The sequence below is a fragment of the Mustela lutreola genome, chromosome 9 (genome assembly GCF_030435805.1).
Source record: "Mustela lutreola isolate mMusLut2 chromosome 9, mMusLut2.pri, whole genome shotgun sequence".
Taxonomy (NCBI): Eukaryota; Metazoa; Chordata; class Mammalia; order Carnivora; family Mustelidae; genus Mustela; species Mustela lutreola.
Window position 1 is genome coordinate 134,794,435 of NC_081298.1, and position 15,577 is coordinate 134,810,011.

Consider the following 15,577-nt stretch of genomic DNA (forward strand, 5'->3'; position numbering starts at 1 on the left):
CACTCAGGGTACCGACAAGCCAGTGGGGGTAATAAAGACCTTTAAAGGAAGTTCAGGTAAACTTAGTTTGTGCTATAACATATCGCGTGCACAGAGCAATCAGCTTTCGCCCCCACACAGACTGGGAGACATTTAAGCTGTGAGATGAGAAACAGGACTTGGCCCAGGAGGTAAGTGTAGATAGGGTCGTGCCCATCAGGATGGGTGAGCGCGTGCTACAATAACGAACAGCCCCAGATCTCAGGGGCTTCTTATAACGAACGCTTCATTTTTTGTTCTCATTACATGTGACTGCGTCCTTATTAGACAGCAGCCCCTTGTGAAGAAAGACCATGGCAAAAAAATATTTCCAGAGCGCAGCTGCTAAACTTTTTGTTCAAACTTCCCGTTGGATTAAGATGGCCTCCAGCTGGCCGAAACAGTGTGGGGAAGAAAACGGAAAAGCATGGCCAGACCGATGAGCCCCAAGAAGCCGAAGGTACTGAAAATCAGCTGGAGAGAAAGAGGCATCTTGAAGAGAATTGTGTCTGTGGCTGGAGCTGATAAAAATCCGATTATTCCCGGGTAGAAGCCCAGGCCTGTTCCTGAGCCCACACTCAGCGTTCCTCTGAACACCCTTGCGACATGGACATAAAAGTCACAACGGACTCAAGGGTGGCACTTAGACCTTTGAAATTCTCATGATGCTCAGTCACGCCTGGCACAAAGGAAAAGCTCGGTGAGTATCTGCGGAACGAGTGAATGAATTTCTCTTCTCCGGGGCAAGACAGACTGATCCTCTCTAAGAACGCGTGGAATGTCGGAACCAGAGTCCTATGGAAAAGTGAGGCAACAGACCTGTGTTCTCGAATTTGATTTTAGTAACAAAGCCCTTTTGAAAAAATAACAAGTCACATTGACACTAAGCCCGACTTTTTAAAAAATGAGATAGACGTGGACTGGCGGGGGTGGATTGGGAAGAAGGGAATCCTGGACCCCACTTTCCAGCCTCCTTCCGGCTCCCTCTAGAGGCACTTCAGGGCTCTTGAGGATTTTCAAACCCAGACTGAAGGCCACTGCTTTGGATCAATCAAATCACACAGAGGACAAAACCTCAGCACTTTCTCATGCACCCAAGCCATGGTTCTGGCTCGCATCTCTTGTTCCCGCTGGAAGCTGCTGCTGTCCTGTTCCATTTCCGGGGCTTGAGGGGTGGTGGGTTGAACCCCACAGTAGGGAAGGAAGTGTTCCAAAGAGCCTCCTCTCAGGAGGAGAGGCCTGAGAGAAGCCCCAGGCTGAGGCCCCTTCATCATGGTGCGCCCTGCAGGTCTCGGCGCCCGGCCTCCTCCAGAAGACAAACCGGCTAAGCAGGGCTCCCTGTGCCTCCTGAGGGCAGGAGTCCTCTTACCTGTCACATTTTCTGCAGAGTCTGCTTCAGATCTGGAGGAAGACTGTCTTTTTCTCTCCATCTGAGACTCTCACAGTCCAGCCTGCAGAGACGGCAAGACAGCTGCCAGGCCTCTCCTCTGCTCTGGCTCACAACATTGCGGGACGAGAGTGACCATCCCCTCTGTGAGTAGCCTTCCAGGGCCTGCTCCCAGCGCTGCCAAGGACAAACCAGACCTGCAGGGCCCTGGTCATGCTCTCAGAGGGGCAGAGTCCACTCGTCTCACCGGACTTCTGCAGACAGGACATGGTTGATGCCTCCATAAATTTTCTAAATATCTCCATCTCCATCCATGCCAGACGGAGGCTCTCATCCCCTCTGCCTCTCATCCGACCTCTGCCCGGGGTCGGCCCTAGATGATGCCAGGCTCTCCACTCACCGCTGAAACCATGGGGACGTGTGTGGGGATTTTCTAATCTGTGAATTGGGGGGCAAGTGAGGTCCCTTCCCCTTCTCGGCACTCACGGAGGCCCCGACTACCCCAGTGTTACCCCAAGGAGTGATCCTCTGGCTTAGGATCCCACACATGGGGGTGGGGGTTGGGAAGCTGGGGGCTGGGGGGCTGGGGGATGTGCCCGGGTTGGGACAGAAGCCCTGTTGCCAGCCCCGTGGAGGCTCTACTGTCCCGAATTTGGTGATGTCTAACAGGTGATTTCTAACACCTCAAAGGTGCTCACAAAACAATGGACCCTTTACAAATGCCTTTGGATGAAGAAGAGCCCAGCACTCAGCCTGATGTCCTAGATTGGCATTCCTCCAAAACCAGGAGTAGCCTTGACTGGGCAGAAGACACAAGGTCTGCTGCCAACGGGTATTTTTTTTAATGGTCTTTCTGCTGAGGGAGGGCTTTGAAGAGTCAGATCAAGAAAAAGCAGGTTTATGGAGAGATCAACCCCCCCCCCTTTCTTCCACCTTGCTCCCCATTCCTCGCTTTCCAGCTGCCAGGAAACCTTCTTGAGCCTCAGTCTTCTTAGGCTGAAGATGGGGACAGTGGGTCCTGTCCTTGCAGGGGCACCATCAGTGCCAATTGTGAGATAAATGACAAAATGTCATATGATTGTGGGGCGATTCTCAGTATTACAGAAATAATTACCACTCATCCTGAATCCCCCCCTTTTTTTTTTAAATTTTATTTATTTATTTGACAGATAGAGATCACAAGTAGGCAGAGAGAGAGGAGAGAGGAAGAAACAGGCTGAGCAGAGAGCCTGATGCAGGCAGGGCTCCATCCCAGGACCCTAGGATCATGACCTGAGCTGAAGGCAGAGGCTTTAACCCACTGAGCCACCCAGGTGCCCCCTGAATCCCCTTCTTGTCTCCTCTGGAGTATTTCCTTCCTGCCCTCTTTTAGAGATGAAATATCAGGTTAACCTGAATTTTTATGTTTTCATCCAGCTGTTTAGGATCATGGACTCAAAGAAAATACTACAGTTCACTGGCACTATTTCTTCCGAATCCTCTCTTTAAAAACCTAACAGAACAATTCATGTCCATGAGGAGGACTGAGCTCAGGTCCATCGTGTATTGTGAGAAACAGTATCTAACATGAGATTGTTCTTTTTTTTAAGATGTATTGATATTTTTGAGAGAGAGAGAGAGCATGGTGGGGGAGGGTAGATAGAGAGAGAGAATCCTCAAGCAGACTCTCCACCAAGCATGGAGCCCAACACGGGGCTCAATCCCAGGACCCTGAGGTCACGACCAGAGCCCAAACCAACCAACTGAGCCACCCAGGGACCCCAACACAAGCTCATTCTTGAAGCAATAACATCACACTTATAAATGGACTTATCTCTGCATATATGAAAGGTCACCTACCAGGCTGTTTGGTGGGATTATTGGGGGCTGAGATTAAAGATCAGTGTAGAGAGATGGTGAGGGAATTTTCACTTGTTTTTCTGATATTTGGATTGTTTTTTTTTAGCCATGATTGGTTACCACTTATTTAAAAAAATCTTTTAATTAAAAATGTTTTGATATTACTTTTTTAAATTAATGACCTTTTTAAACATCAGCAGACATTTTAAATATACAACCTTAAAATAGATTTTTATCGGTTGCCTATGTCTGTTCTCATTATTTAATTTTCTACATCAGTTAAATTGAACATTCTTCCTCATATTTAAAATTGGAACCTATAATCCTAAGCATTCCATTTTTACTGAGCACCTGATACAACCCAGATTGAGTGGCAGGCACATGATATATTATTCTCACTTAATCTGCCCTCTAACCTTGCAAGGTTAATTATTTTCATACCCATTTTCCATCTGAAGAAGCTAAGGCCACATTGTTAATAAGTGGCAGAGCTGGAATTCTGAGCTGGTGCTGTCTGACTCCATCTGACCAAAGTACACATTTGTTTATAAAAGCCCCTCTTTTATAACAGCCCCTCTGTTTATAAAAGCAGTTTCCCGTATGTCAGCTTAAAGACTGTGTGAAGCCTCAGATATATAATTAAAACTTTTTACTTTCTTTTTTTAAGATTTTGTTTTTTTAAGTAACTTCTACACCCAACGTGGGACTCAAACTCACAACCCCAAGATCAACTGCTACATGCTCCACCGACTGAGCCAGCCAGATGCCCCCCAAATTTTAAAATAAATATAAATCTGTACATGCAACCTGATTCCTACTTTTATTTTTTAAAGATTTTATTTATTTATTGGAGAGAGAGAGAGACAGCAAGAGAGAGCGCAAGCTGGGAAGAGAGAGAGAAGCAGGGTCCCTGCTGAGCAGGGAGCCTGATGTGGGGCTCCATCCCAGGACCCTGGGATCATGACTTGAGCCAAAGGCATATGCTTAACCGACTGAGTCCCCCAGGAGCACCGTGCCTTATTTTTAAGTGTATAGTCAACATAGCATGTTAACTCTCTTCCCCAAACTTTGACCCTGTTCCCCAAAATGAGCAAAGGCAGAGGGAGATCTTAGGGTCTGCTGTCCTTTACGAAAATGACACCTAAGTGAAGGCATTGGCAATTTACTAATCTGTTCAGAATGCCTTCTCAAAGATTTCTCAAATCCTGTAAGTCTGTGGACTTCTACCCACACAATGTGAAAAGAAATCTGGTAGGGAAATCCTGAGACCTCCCCCTCCCTAATGTAATCACCGAGGGCAGAATTGGTATCTAGTGGGTCTGTTTATTTCCCTGTAGATCTCAATTCTCAATGGACTCCTCAGATCAGAAGGGAAGTTTTCTTTCTTTCTTTTAAAGATTTATTTATTTGAGAGCACGAGAGGGAGGAGCAGAGAAAGAGGAGGAGAGAGTCTCAAGCTGACCCCGTGCTGAGCAAGCAGCCCTGCCCCGGGGCTCAGTCTCAGGACCCAGAGACCATGACCCAAGTCAGAAGCTTAACTGACTGCACCACACGCACCCCACCCCCCGCCCGCCTCCCCGGAAGTGAAGTTTTCCATGTTGTTTCAGAGTGTGAAATGTACAAGCGACGGGAGGAAGTGACTAGCAACTCCTTTCCAGTACAACATAAAGAGTTCGGTAACCATGACAAGAGGCCAACAGTGGATGGGGCTGTCTTGGTAGGTATTGAGATGCCTGTCACTTAAAGGATTCAAAAAGAAACGAGTGAAACATCCAACCTGCAATAGAAGGGGTTTTTGCATAAAAATAAATTCTGTGATTCTCAACTGCATGCTTTGCATTTTTATTCATCGTTGATAACACTAACATGTGGCCTTAGGGGAGGCCGTCCCCGAGGTGAGCCGCTCTATTGTTCAAATTCTCTCTACAGTTGTAGTGTTGGGTTATGAAACTGCTTAGTTTCTGAACGTTTGGATTTTAAAGACCATCAATCAATTGTTTGGTCCTAATTAATTTTGCTTGAGAACATCTGAGATGTTAACAGAAGTAGCAATTAAAATTGAATGGTGGTGTAATCACCATCTCAAATATTTAAACAATGTGATTATATAATATCTATCAACAGAGGGGGAAAAAAAAAACCACACTTAGGGAAATAGATGGGAAGGGAAAATAAGTATGGCTTCAGGGGTTGGAAAATGCAATTTCTTCTTCTGCCTCCCAGATCTTCAAGGTACAAGACAGTAAGACAAGCTCTTGCTGGCCCCTCATGCTGACTTCTGACAGTGGCGAGCCCCCAGAGGCCCCACACCTTGGGTACTCACAGCTGAAACGCGCCCCGCAGTTGTCTGCTCCGATCATAATCAGACAAAGAATGTTCTGTGTTTTCCCTGAATGTGTCAGACTGTGTGGGGTCCTCCAGATCATCCCCTGAGCCTGGGGCGGAAATACTGGGGGTGGGGAGGAAGGTTCTTGTTCAGCCCAGGACAGATTTATTGAGGGCTTACTATGCACCCACGGAAACCTCCAGATCTCTCTTTGCATCCCTACCTTATTTCCTAAAAAAACGACACCCATCTATTTGCCACTCACAGGCATTGCCTCCTGGAATCCCAGAGATACACCACAGTCAGCGTATTCCAGACTGAGCTGCTTATCTTTCCCCTCCAGCCTGCTCCTCCTGCTGAATTCCCTCTTTCAGTCATGGCACCGGGGGTGACCCAGATCAGAAGCCTGGCAGTCAGGCTCATCTCCTCCTCCTTCTTTATCTTGCCGTTTTGCAGTGACCATATTTTATTATTTCTACTTCCACCCGGGGCTTATAGAAGGCACCAGAATGTCCATGCCTTGTCTGATGCTAGCTCTACCTTGGGCTAACCCTAGAATACAATGGGAAGGACATAACTGTCCTGGATGCCGGTTGTTTGGTACTTCCATACCAGCAGATAATGAGTCACAATGCCACTCCCCACCCCCCAACCTTGGCCCTTCCCAAGATCTAGCCACCAAAGGGGTAATGCCAGGCCCAGCAAGGGGCTTGCAGGAACTTGAGCCTGCAAAGTTGGGTTTTGATTGGTTGGTGCCTAGGTGAGACCATTTACCCATATTTAACCACCATGCTCATGGCTCATGGACGGTTGCCGGGCTAGAGCACAGTAAGCCCGGTGCCTGAGACCCATTGTACTTTAGGGGGCCCACCAAAATGTCTTATGTTCACTGTCCTTTAGAATCAGAAGGAAACCCTGAAGGGAATGATGATGAATATGTAACAACGAATGGTGCCTGCCTTAGATTCGTCTTTGTACCGACACAGCCCGTAAAATATCATTTGTAAGTGTTTTTAGTGGGGCAGACGGGAACAAAAGCAGACTCAGATCCCAGCCCCTCTCACTCTCCCCACCATCTCTCCTCTCCACGAATATAAGATTTTATTTTATCATGTTTTTTTTCCTTCCTTCCTCTCTGCCTGGCTTTGCCACCAGCCCCATTTGCTGACCAGTCCCTGGGTGTCCGTCTTGGGGATTTGGAAATGAACAAGACACCCCCTGCCCTCAGGCCAACTGCCGTTCCGTGAGGCGGGTGTTCAAGAGAAGTGCGAGAGTGCCCCAGAGAGAGAGAGACCCTGCTCCACGCCAGGGGGTCGAGGAGAAGCCTCTCCAAAGCGGGGGCTGTCTGAGCTCCAGGAGACGCACCTCAGCTTCCCTCTCCGCGCAGACAGGAAGGCTCAGACCGTCAGTGGTTGAACTTCTCCCCCAGTGACCGTGTGTGCCCATACCTCTGTCCCAGGGTCCGTCCAGCATGAGCCCCTGTGGCAGGCTACGGTTTCCAGGGGGCTGACGAGGATTCGATCGTGGGGAATCGCCCGGGTTGTGCAAAGTGTTTGGATCTGGAAGGAGGCTGACTCCAGGGTAATGTTCTCTGGAGAACGGCCACTGCCCACCCCGAGGAGGGAGCCCATGGCATCCGCTGGACAGTCATCTCGTGAAGGGTGGGGGAAACGTCACCAGCCGTGCGAGGATGTGCTGTGGTTGTGGAGGCTTCAGGAATCTCCCTGTTCCTCACTGCCCTCTCACCTGCCCAGGACAGTCACCAGACTGATGTTGAGACCTTGGCCAGAGGGAAGGCAGGCGTGCGGGAGGCTGGCCAGGCGTGATGGCGGCTCACTAGGCCGGCAGCTCCTGCATCCCGAGGCAGCGTCCCTGACCTTCCCTGTCTCCCCACCTGCCCTGCGCTCCGGCCCCAAAGGCTGTTCTGACTTCACATTTGTGTTTTCACTCCTCTGGGCCACTTTGTGTCTAGTTCTGAAGTCTTACTCGTCCATCAAAGCCCTCGAAGTTCTTCAGTGAAAGTCAACCATATTCTCTACCAGTTGGAATTACTCAAAACTTGCCCTGTGTTCACAAAATACACAACACAGTCATGAAGGTAAGTGACAGTTCTTGAATAGTTTATCAACTTACAGTTCGCTGTATGCGGGTGTCTTGCTCACTAAAAGGACCACTCTCTGAAAGCAGGGACACTGTGTGATCTTTGCCTCCCCAGAGACCAGCCCGACCCGTCAAGGAAGTGTATTCTCAGCAAATGCTTGTAAATGACTCAATCCTACTAGGGTCTAGAAGTGCGGTAGATCCTGGACTAGGTTGTTCATGCTTTATTTGCCACATCCTGCCTGTATTTTGGCTGTTCTTCTTTAGAACAAACCAGAAGATCAGGTGTAGGACTGAGAACTCCTGGCATCCAAGACAAGTACGTCCTTCCCATTATGTTCCACATTTAGCCCAACAAAGAGCTTGCATCCGATAAGACCTCACAAGACTCTAGGAAGGATAACATGATTCTCCGTCAGCAACAGGTGAGCAAGGAGCCCCACTCTTCCTCTACCTGGCAACAGGATGGAGATGTCCTTCTCAAGGCTTCCCACCACTCCCCTAATGAGAAACTTCTACTCACCCTTGAAGACCCATTTCAAGTATGCGCTCCTCGGGGAAGCCATCCCCGGCTTTGTCAGAAACGGTTAATTGTTTCTTCCTCTGCTTTCCCAAAATACCTCCCCCTTGCCTCTGTTACGGTGTTCCGCGCAGTTATTAAAATGATCTCCCTGCCTATTTGTTTTTTTTCCACTATGCCAGACACATATGGCAGTTCCTTTTGGGAGCAATGATTTAAAAGGAGACAGACTACAAAACACCCAGAAGAGAGCAGCCAGGGGTGAGGAAGGACCTGGAAACCCGTGCCCCATGAGGTGACCATATGTTGCGGTCAGCCCGGGACATCGCTGGTTTACGCATGTTGTCTTGGTGTAATTATTAATAGAACTCACTCTCACTCTCAGAAATGTCCTACTTTGGTCCATAAAATATCTAGTCGGCCTACAGTGAGGAGGAAGTAAGGATATTAAAGTTGTTCAATTGAAAGGAGTTTTGGGGGAACCCATCCCCGTCTTCAGAGCCACATGCAGAGTGTGCCCAGGGTGCTCTGTGTGGCCTCGGAGGGGACCCAGGACCCACCAGCAAGGATGACGTAATGACAGGCTCTCCACCATCTGTTTTGTTTACTGTTGGGCACCCAGGACTTGGCACCGTTCCTGGAATACATTAATCTCTTGATAAATATCTGCGGGAGGGAAGCAGGAGAGGAAAAGCTCCAGCAACTGAGCTCGATACACTGAAGGCCAGTTTCTCCCATCAGTGCAAGTGCCCATCAGAGGCCACGAGGCCCCTCGCTGGCGGGGGAAGGAGAGGTGGTGTGGGCTAAGCGATGCCCCTTCCCACCTTCCGAAAAAAGACATGCTGAAGTCCCAAACACCAGGACCTCCATACAACTTCCTTTGGAGACAGGGTTGTGGCAGGTGTCGTTAGTGAAGATGAGGTCATCCTCGCGTAGGGTGAGGCCCTGATCCAATATGGCTGATGTCCTTCTGAGAAGGCGGCCGTGCCAAGACAGCGACACGCAGGGAGAACACCACGTGAAAACAAAAGCAAAGACTGGGATTGTGTCGTTGTAAGCCAAGAAGTCCCAGATGTTTCCAGAAAACCCCCAGAAGCTAGAAAAGACCAGGAAGGATTCTCCTCTACAGCTTTCAGAGAGAACATGGCCTTGCCAACACTGTGACTTCAGACTTGCAGCCGCCAGAGCTCTGAGAGCATACGCTGCCATTGCTTGAAGTCCCCCATGTTTCGGTGCTCTATTATGGCAGCGCTGGGAGCCTCAGACAGAAAGAATAAGCCTTGGGTGGGCAGGTGAGCACAATGATCCCAGAGTCTCTGTCCCAGTGGACTGGCTGCACCTCTGTCCCCAAGCCAGGCTGGTGGTGATGGGTTTGCCTGACACACTTCATGGTCCCACTGAGGCTCCGTCTAGCTCTGGACAGGTGGCCTGCACTGGGGAGCAGAGCACAGGGTCACCAAGGCCAGCTGCGATGCCAGGGTCCTCACCTCCTTCTCTGTGCGGTTGGCCATGGGCTCGGTGATCTTTGACTCCCAGAACATGACAACTTGAGCAAGTTCATGAAGCCAAACAAGCTCACCGCCTTCCTGGCAACCCAGATTCTAGGCCCAGGAAGGGATGCGGGGGGGGGGGGGGCACGCAGGCCTTACTCCTTTCTTTCTGCACATACTCCAAGTTAATTCCCACTGAGGACTTCCTCCCACCTAGTTGCCCATGCCCCCCAGACCCCATCCTCCTCTTCCTTCCCGATTTCACTCTGAGGCACATGTCCCTCAAGCATTGTGTCCTGCCACTCTGTCCCTCGGCCCCTCTGGGGTCTTCCCAGCCCTTACCGCCAACAGAAATGATATGCGTGTGAGCTTGTTTCTTGTCTGTTTTCCTGCTAGAAGAGAACAGCACACTGTTTAGAATCTAGTAAGTATTCAGTAAGCCCTGCGTAAAGGAATGAAGGAGCAAAGTGACATTTGAGCTAACACACTTGCTGGAGTGTGTTCCTGGCAGAGGGAAGAGCATCGAACATGCTCAGAGGTAAGACTGTCATGGTTGGGGCAGAAGTTCGGCGTCCGGGGAAAGAAGGCAGAGTGAGACAGGATCCTGGAGAGAAAGCAGCGTCCTGGGAGTCGGGCTCAGCTCAGCTTGTGCTCAGCCTAGCCCCGTGTCGGTCCAGTGACTGCCGTGTACATCTATTTCCTGCCTCTATGAAACGACCTTCGCGTCTGGGAGCGAGGGTTAAAGAGAATGAGGATCTGGCTCCTTTGGCCTTAGCGTTGCATCTGTGGCCTCAGATTAGTTTTAGAAGGCAGGGGAGTGTAACTGTTTAATAATAACCAATGTCTGTGTAAGAATAATTGTACATCTTTGAGAAAGGGAGAAGAGATGTAGGACTTCTAAACAGCCCAGGCTGGCTTCTTCACAGCTGTGATACTCGCTCCATTTTACAGATGACTAAACCGAGGCTGGGAGAAGCTAAGTGACCTACCCACGGTCACCGAGCTAGCAACGCAGGATCTGAACCCAGCTCTTCTGACTCCAGAGCCTGTCTTCTCTCTCCCGGGTTAAGGCAGGAGGCCTTAACCCCGGCATCTGAAGGTGATCCTGGGCACGTCGGTAGCTTTGCTGAGTCTCCCTTGCTTTACTCAAAATGGCCCTGGTGATCCCAGCCCTGCCGACTTCGCTGGGTGGAAACATGTCTCTGGAAAAGTTTCGTAGACCGAGGGACCAGATACCCAGGATTTGACATTGAACCCTGCCCAAAACAAAGAAGGTATTTATTCCAACCCTTCCCTGTGTGCTCTTGAACTCTGTGGTGAACGTAGGCTGTAGAACCCTCCCTCCAATCCCCCGTCCTATCCTATCCTTTTTTTTTTTTTTTTAAAGATTTTTATTTATTTATTTATTTGAGAGAGAGAGCGAGAGCGAGCAGTGGAAGAAGCAGAGGGAGAAGGAGAGAATCTCAGGCAGGCTCTGGGCTCAGCACAGATCCAGTGCAGGGCTCGATCTTACGACCCTGTGATCATGCCCTGAGCTGAAACCAAGAGCAGGACGCTCAGCTGAACTGAGCCCCCCCAGGTGCCCCGCCCTATCCTACTTTTAGCTCTACCCTCGCCCTAAAGCAAAGCCTCAGGGGTGAAGCTGAAAGAACCAAGACCATAGAAGGGACATTCAGGCCGCCCACCTGTGGCAGTCCGGAGGAGAGTTCTAGAGCTAGTCTAGAGTGGGCCGAGAGTGCCAGGCCCTCCTGAGAAGCAGATCTGTGTGTCACCCTGTACACCGTGGAAGCAGACATGGGGCCATCAGAGAACTCATTTACTGAATTTCTTGACTTCACTAGACTCTGTGATAGATAGAAAGCCCTTGAACTTCCCTTGCTTAAGTTGATTAATCTAGACGAGCCTCTATGTCCCTTGCTAGACAACTGAGATAATTTTGGCGCGCATCTACCTCCCGCAGTCCTCACAAGTGTTATACAGTAATGTCTGTACAGCACAGGGCCCATGATAGGCCGCGAAGGTGGGCGTTATTATTAATAAATACACCCTATTGGCCCCATGGGATGTGCTTAATATAAAGGTACGTCAGGAACGAAACATAAGGTCAAAGTACTCCCTTTAATTCCCATTTGAATTCCCCCCAGAGCTGGGGATGGGGGAAATCCAACATGTCTGATGTTTAGAATTGTGACATGCCAAAATGTCTGTTTTCCAGTCACATTGCTTTCCTTTCCTGTGGCTGCCAGAGGCTGGAATTACTTAGTAACCGTGGCCAGCTTTCTGGGAGATGGGTCTTTCGGGGGAGAGATCTCCTTAGATGAGAAAGATAGCGCAGCAAACATGCAGCGATTATGTCATCTGGCGCAGCGGCCGCAGTGAGGATGAATTTCCCTTGTACCTGACAATAACATTTTTTTCAAAATAAAATATGTCGAGGTTGAGAAGTTTATCTTGGCGGAGCAGTGTACCATTAACTCAAGATTAAATGCATCCTGTCCAAATTCTTTTGCTACTTGTAATTGGGGCCTCGAGCTCTCGGCCTCCAGATGTTGACTCTACCGATGCCTCAGGAAAGGAAGCTAGCTGTTTCTCATAATAGAAGTGTCTAACGTGGGGCTAGGGAGGCTGTCCCCACACACTCCCCCAGACCCCCTTCAGGACCAATGTGCTCATTCCCCGGCTATCGGCAATGTCACCTACAGGTGCCTCCCCGCTGAGCCCCGCCCCCAACACCTACCACCCTTGGTTGAAGGACACTGTCACCTTGGAAACCATGGCCTCCTCCTGGGAGGCGGCCCAGTAATCCACTGATGTGAAACTACCAGAGACCAGCCCCCCAGCTTCCTTCTGTGAAGTGCCACCTCAGCTCCAGATTTCCCCATGAGGTGAGCTGGGCCCTTGTCACCAACGTGCTGGAGTTCACGTTCTCTAGTGAACTTCCTTTCCTGCCACCCAGGGGTTGGTGCAGACAGCATTCACCAATGGGCTTACCGAACACACGTGGTCTGGGGAGGCCGACTCTGCTTGGGATTTTGGAAGTAGGTCACTCACTTGCCAGTGGCTATGAGGACCCCGTCATCGTGGTCGAGCCCGAGGGTCCAGGCGAGCCGAGCCATCGTTCCGAGTCCATGATGAACTTGGACGGAATATCTATGGACAGGAAAGCCCTTGGAGGGCAGTGTCTCAGGTCTTCAAGAAGCTGGCAGTGGGGAGGAACACAGGGTAGGACGGCCGTTGCTGAGAACCACTGATGCATTTGAGAAAGACAGTGGAAGCTTGGGGGTGATTAATCAATAAGGTCAAGTGTGACCGTCCAAGGACTCTCCTGGTGGCACAGAAGGAGACAATCATCTCCTGTAACCTGAAGGCAGAAGAGGCTGAGTATCGGATTCAGGGACTTAATTTTCAGCAAGTGGAGATGATTGAATTCTCAACCCTGACATGGCCGCTGTAGCAAGGTCAGGGTCCTCGTGCAGGGGGCCAGGCCAGCATGGTCCAAGCACGCCTCCTCACAGGTGCCATTCCCAAGAGCCCTCACCAAGAGTCCTCCCACACTTTCAGGGTCACTGTCCCAGGGAGCCCCCGCCCACCAGATAGAAGCCCCACAGCTGCCCCGAGGTGGGGACATTCTGCTCCTCTGCTTTTCCCCAGCTTGTCATTCAGGGCTCAGCTCAGACATCACATTCTCAGAGGCCCTTCCTGACCACCTGCTCCCGTGAACCCCGTGAACCCCGCTCCACCCGAACCCGGCTGGCCGTCCCGGCGCCCAGCTCTGCCGGCCACACAGCCCTAACGAGCACCCAGAACGATTCACTCTCTTGTTTCACTTCTAAGATCGCTCCTCTGAGTGCAAGTTCGCCAAGCCCGGGCTTCAGTGTCGTGGCTGGGCGCCACGGGAGGGTTTTAGAAGGGAAAAAAAAAAATAAAAAATAGTGAAGGAGGGAGGGAAAGAAGAGAGGAGACGAGGAAGGACGGGAGGGTCTGCGTGCAACTCTGACTCTGGGGGGCGCGGCAAGATTATTTGAACTTCCTTGGCTTTGCCTTTCATTTCTGTTCAAAGAGGATATGAATTATTTTTGGAATTCAGTGAGATAGTATGTGGGAAAGACCCTCTTTCCAGCCTTTCACCTGGAAGCCTAGAATGTTCTCTTTAGGAAAGCACTCGACTCCTTGTCATTTCCCTTCTTACCCACTGCTTGCTTCCTTCTGAAGAAGAAATATCTAGAAAATTCCAGATGGGAGATGGCTTTGAGGTTAAGTCGCAGGCACGAGAAGGCAGCCTATTGGCAATGTCAGGAATCTTGTATCAGCATTTGATGTGTGTGTGTGTGTGTGTGTGTGCACGCGCACGCGTGTGTGCACTGTTGCAATGTGTTTGTGCATGGTGTGTTGTTTGTTTTTGTGGGTCTGTTGGCAGCGGTGGTGTGGGGGGTGTGTATTGTGTGTGTTGTGTGTATGTTGTTGCTGATGGTGTGTGTGTGTGTGTGTGTGTGTGTGTGTGTTGGCAGTGGTGGTGGTGTGTGTGTCTGTGTTGTCATTGGGGTATGTGTGTGTTTTGCTGATATGTGTGTGTGCTGGCAGTGTTGGTGGTATATGTGTCTGTGTTGTCATTGGAGTATGTGTGTGGTGTGTGTGTGTTTTGTTGATGTGTGTGTGTGTGTCTGTATGTGTTGGCAGTAGTGGTGGTGGGGTGTGTATGTTGGTGGCACTAGGGTGTGTGTGTGTGGTGTGTGTGTGTGTGTTTAGTTGATGTGTATGTGTTTTGTGGATGTGTGTGTGTGTGTGTGTTGGCAGTAGTGGTGGCGTGTGTATGTGTTGGTGGTGCTGGTGAATGTGAGCGTGTGTGTTGGCAGTAGTGCTGTGTGTGTGTGTGTTGGCGGTGCTGGGGGTGTGTGTGTGTTGGCAGCGGTGGGGTGTGCGTGCATGCGCGCGTGCATGGCCCTGGAGGGCTCCCGCCCCTGCCATGCTGGCGCCCGCACCCCCACCGCAGGAAGCCCGGCCCCCAGCCCTGAGCGGCCCCGGGGTGATTTCCCAGGGAAGGTTGCCCGAGGCACTGCGGACCAGGAGCCCCAGCTGCTCAGGACTCTGGGATTTTCCAGCACGGTTTCTACTTTCTTTTCCAAGTCTTTTCCTCTGCCTTACCCAGAACTGTAAACAGGATGGGTTTTGTTCACTTGCATTTATTGACTCCCCCTTTTTTTTAAAAAAATGAAAGTAATAAATAGACCTGGGGCAAGTCTGGACAAGCACGAATAAGGAGGGGAGATGGTCACGCCTGCTGCCTTCATTGTCACTGATGTTCTCCCGGGATTCTTGCCTTGCATTTTCTCGGGTTTAGTTTTGTCAAAGGGATATTTATCCGTAGTTTGAAAAGCCAGAGTATTGGCTCTGATGATGAGCAGCCGTCGCTTGTAGGAGACTTGTAGGTAGGAGACTGAGGATGACGACCTCAGTCTCCTACCTGCCCCGAGTCCGGCTTCCGGGAGGCACCTGCGCTTTTGTCCCTCGGCTCCATCTCTGCTAGTGACGCTCGTCTGTCTACGGGATACGCGATGTCACCATTTCCCCCAACTTCCCTGACACATAATTGACCTATAACATTGTGTGTGTGTAAGTCCAACAGGCCGATCTGACACACGTACATGCTGTGAAATCATGACCACACAAAGACTCGTTAATGTACCTATGGCCTCACCTAGTTATCTTCTTTCTCAATACGTTACTATGAGATTTTTGTCTTTTGACTTCTTGGTTTGGGCCTTAAAATGTGGGGCCTCTTGCATCCTCTTTCCCCAACGGCTCAGCCACACACCAGTTTCCACCTCTGTCCTTCCGTTTCTCCCAATCTATGACATTGGCTCCTTGACCTTACGTCCTCACGACTCGGCAAGTGTGTT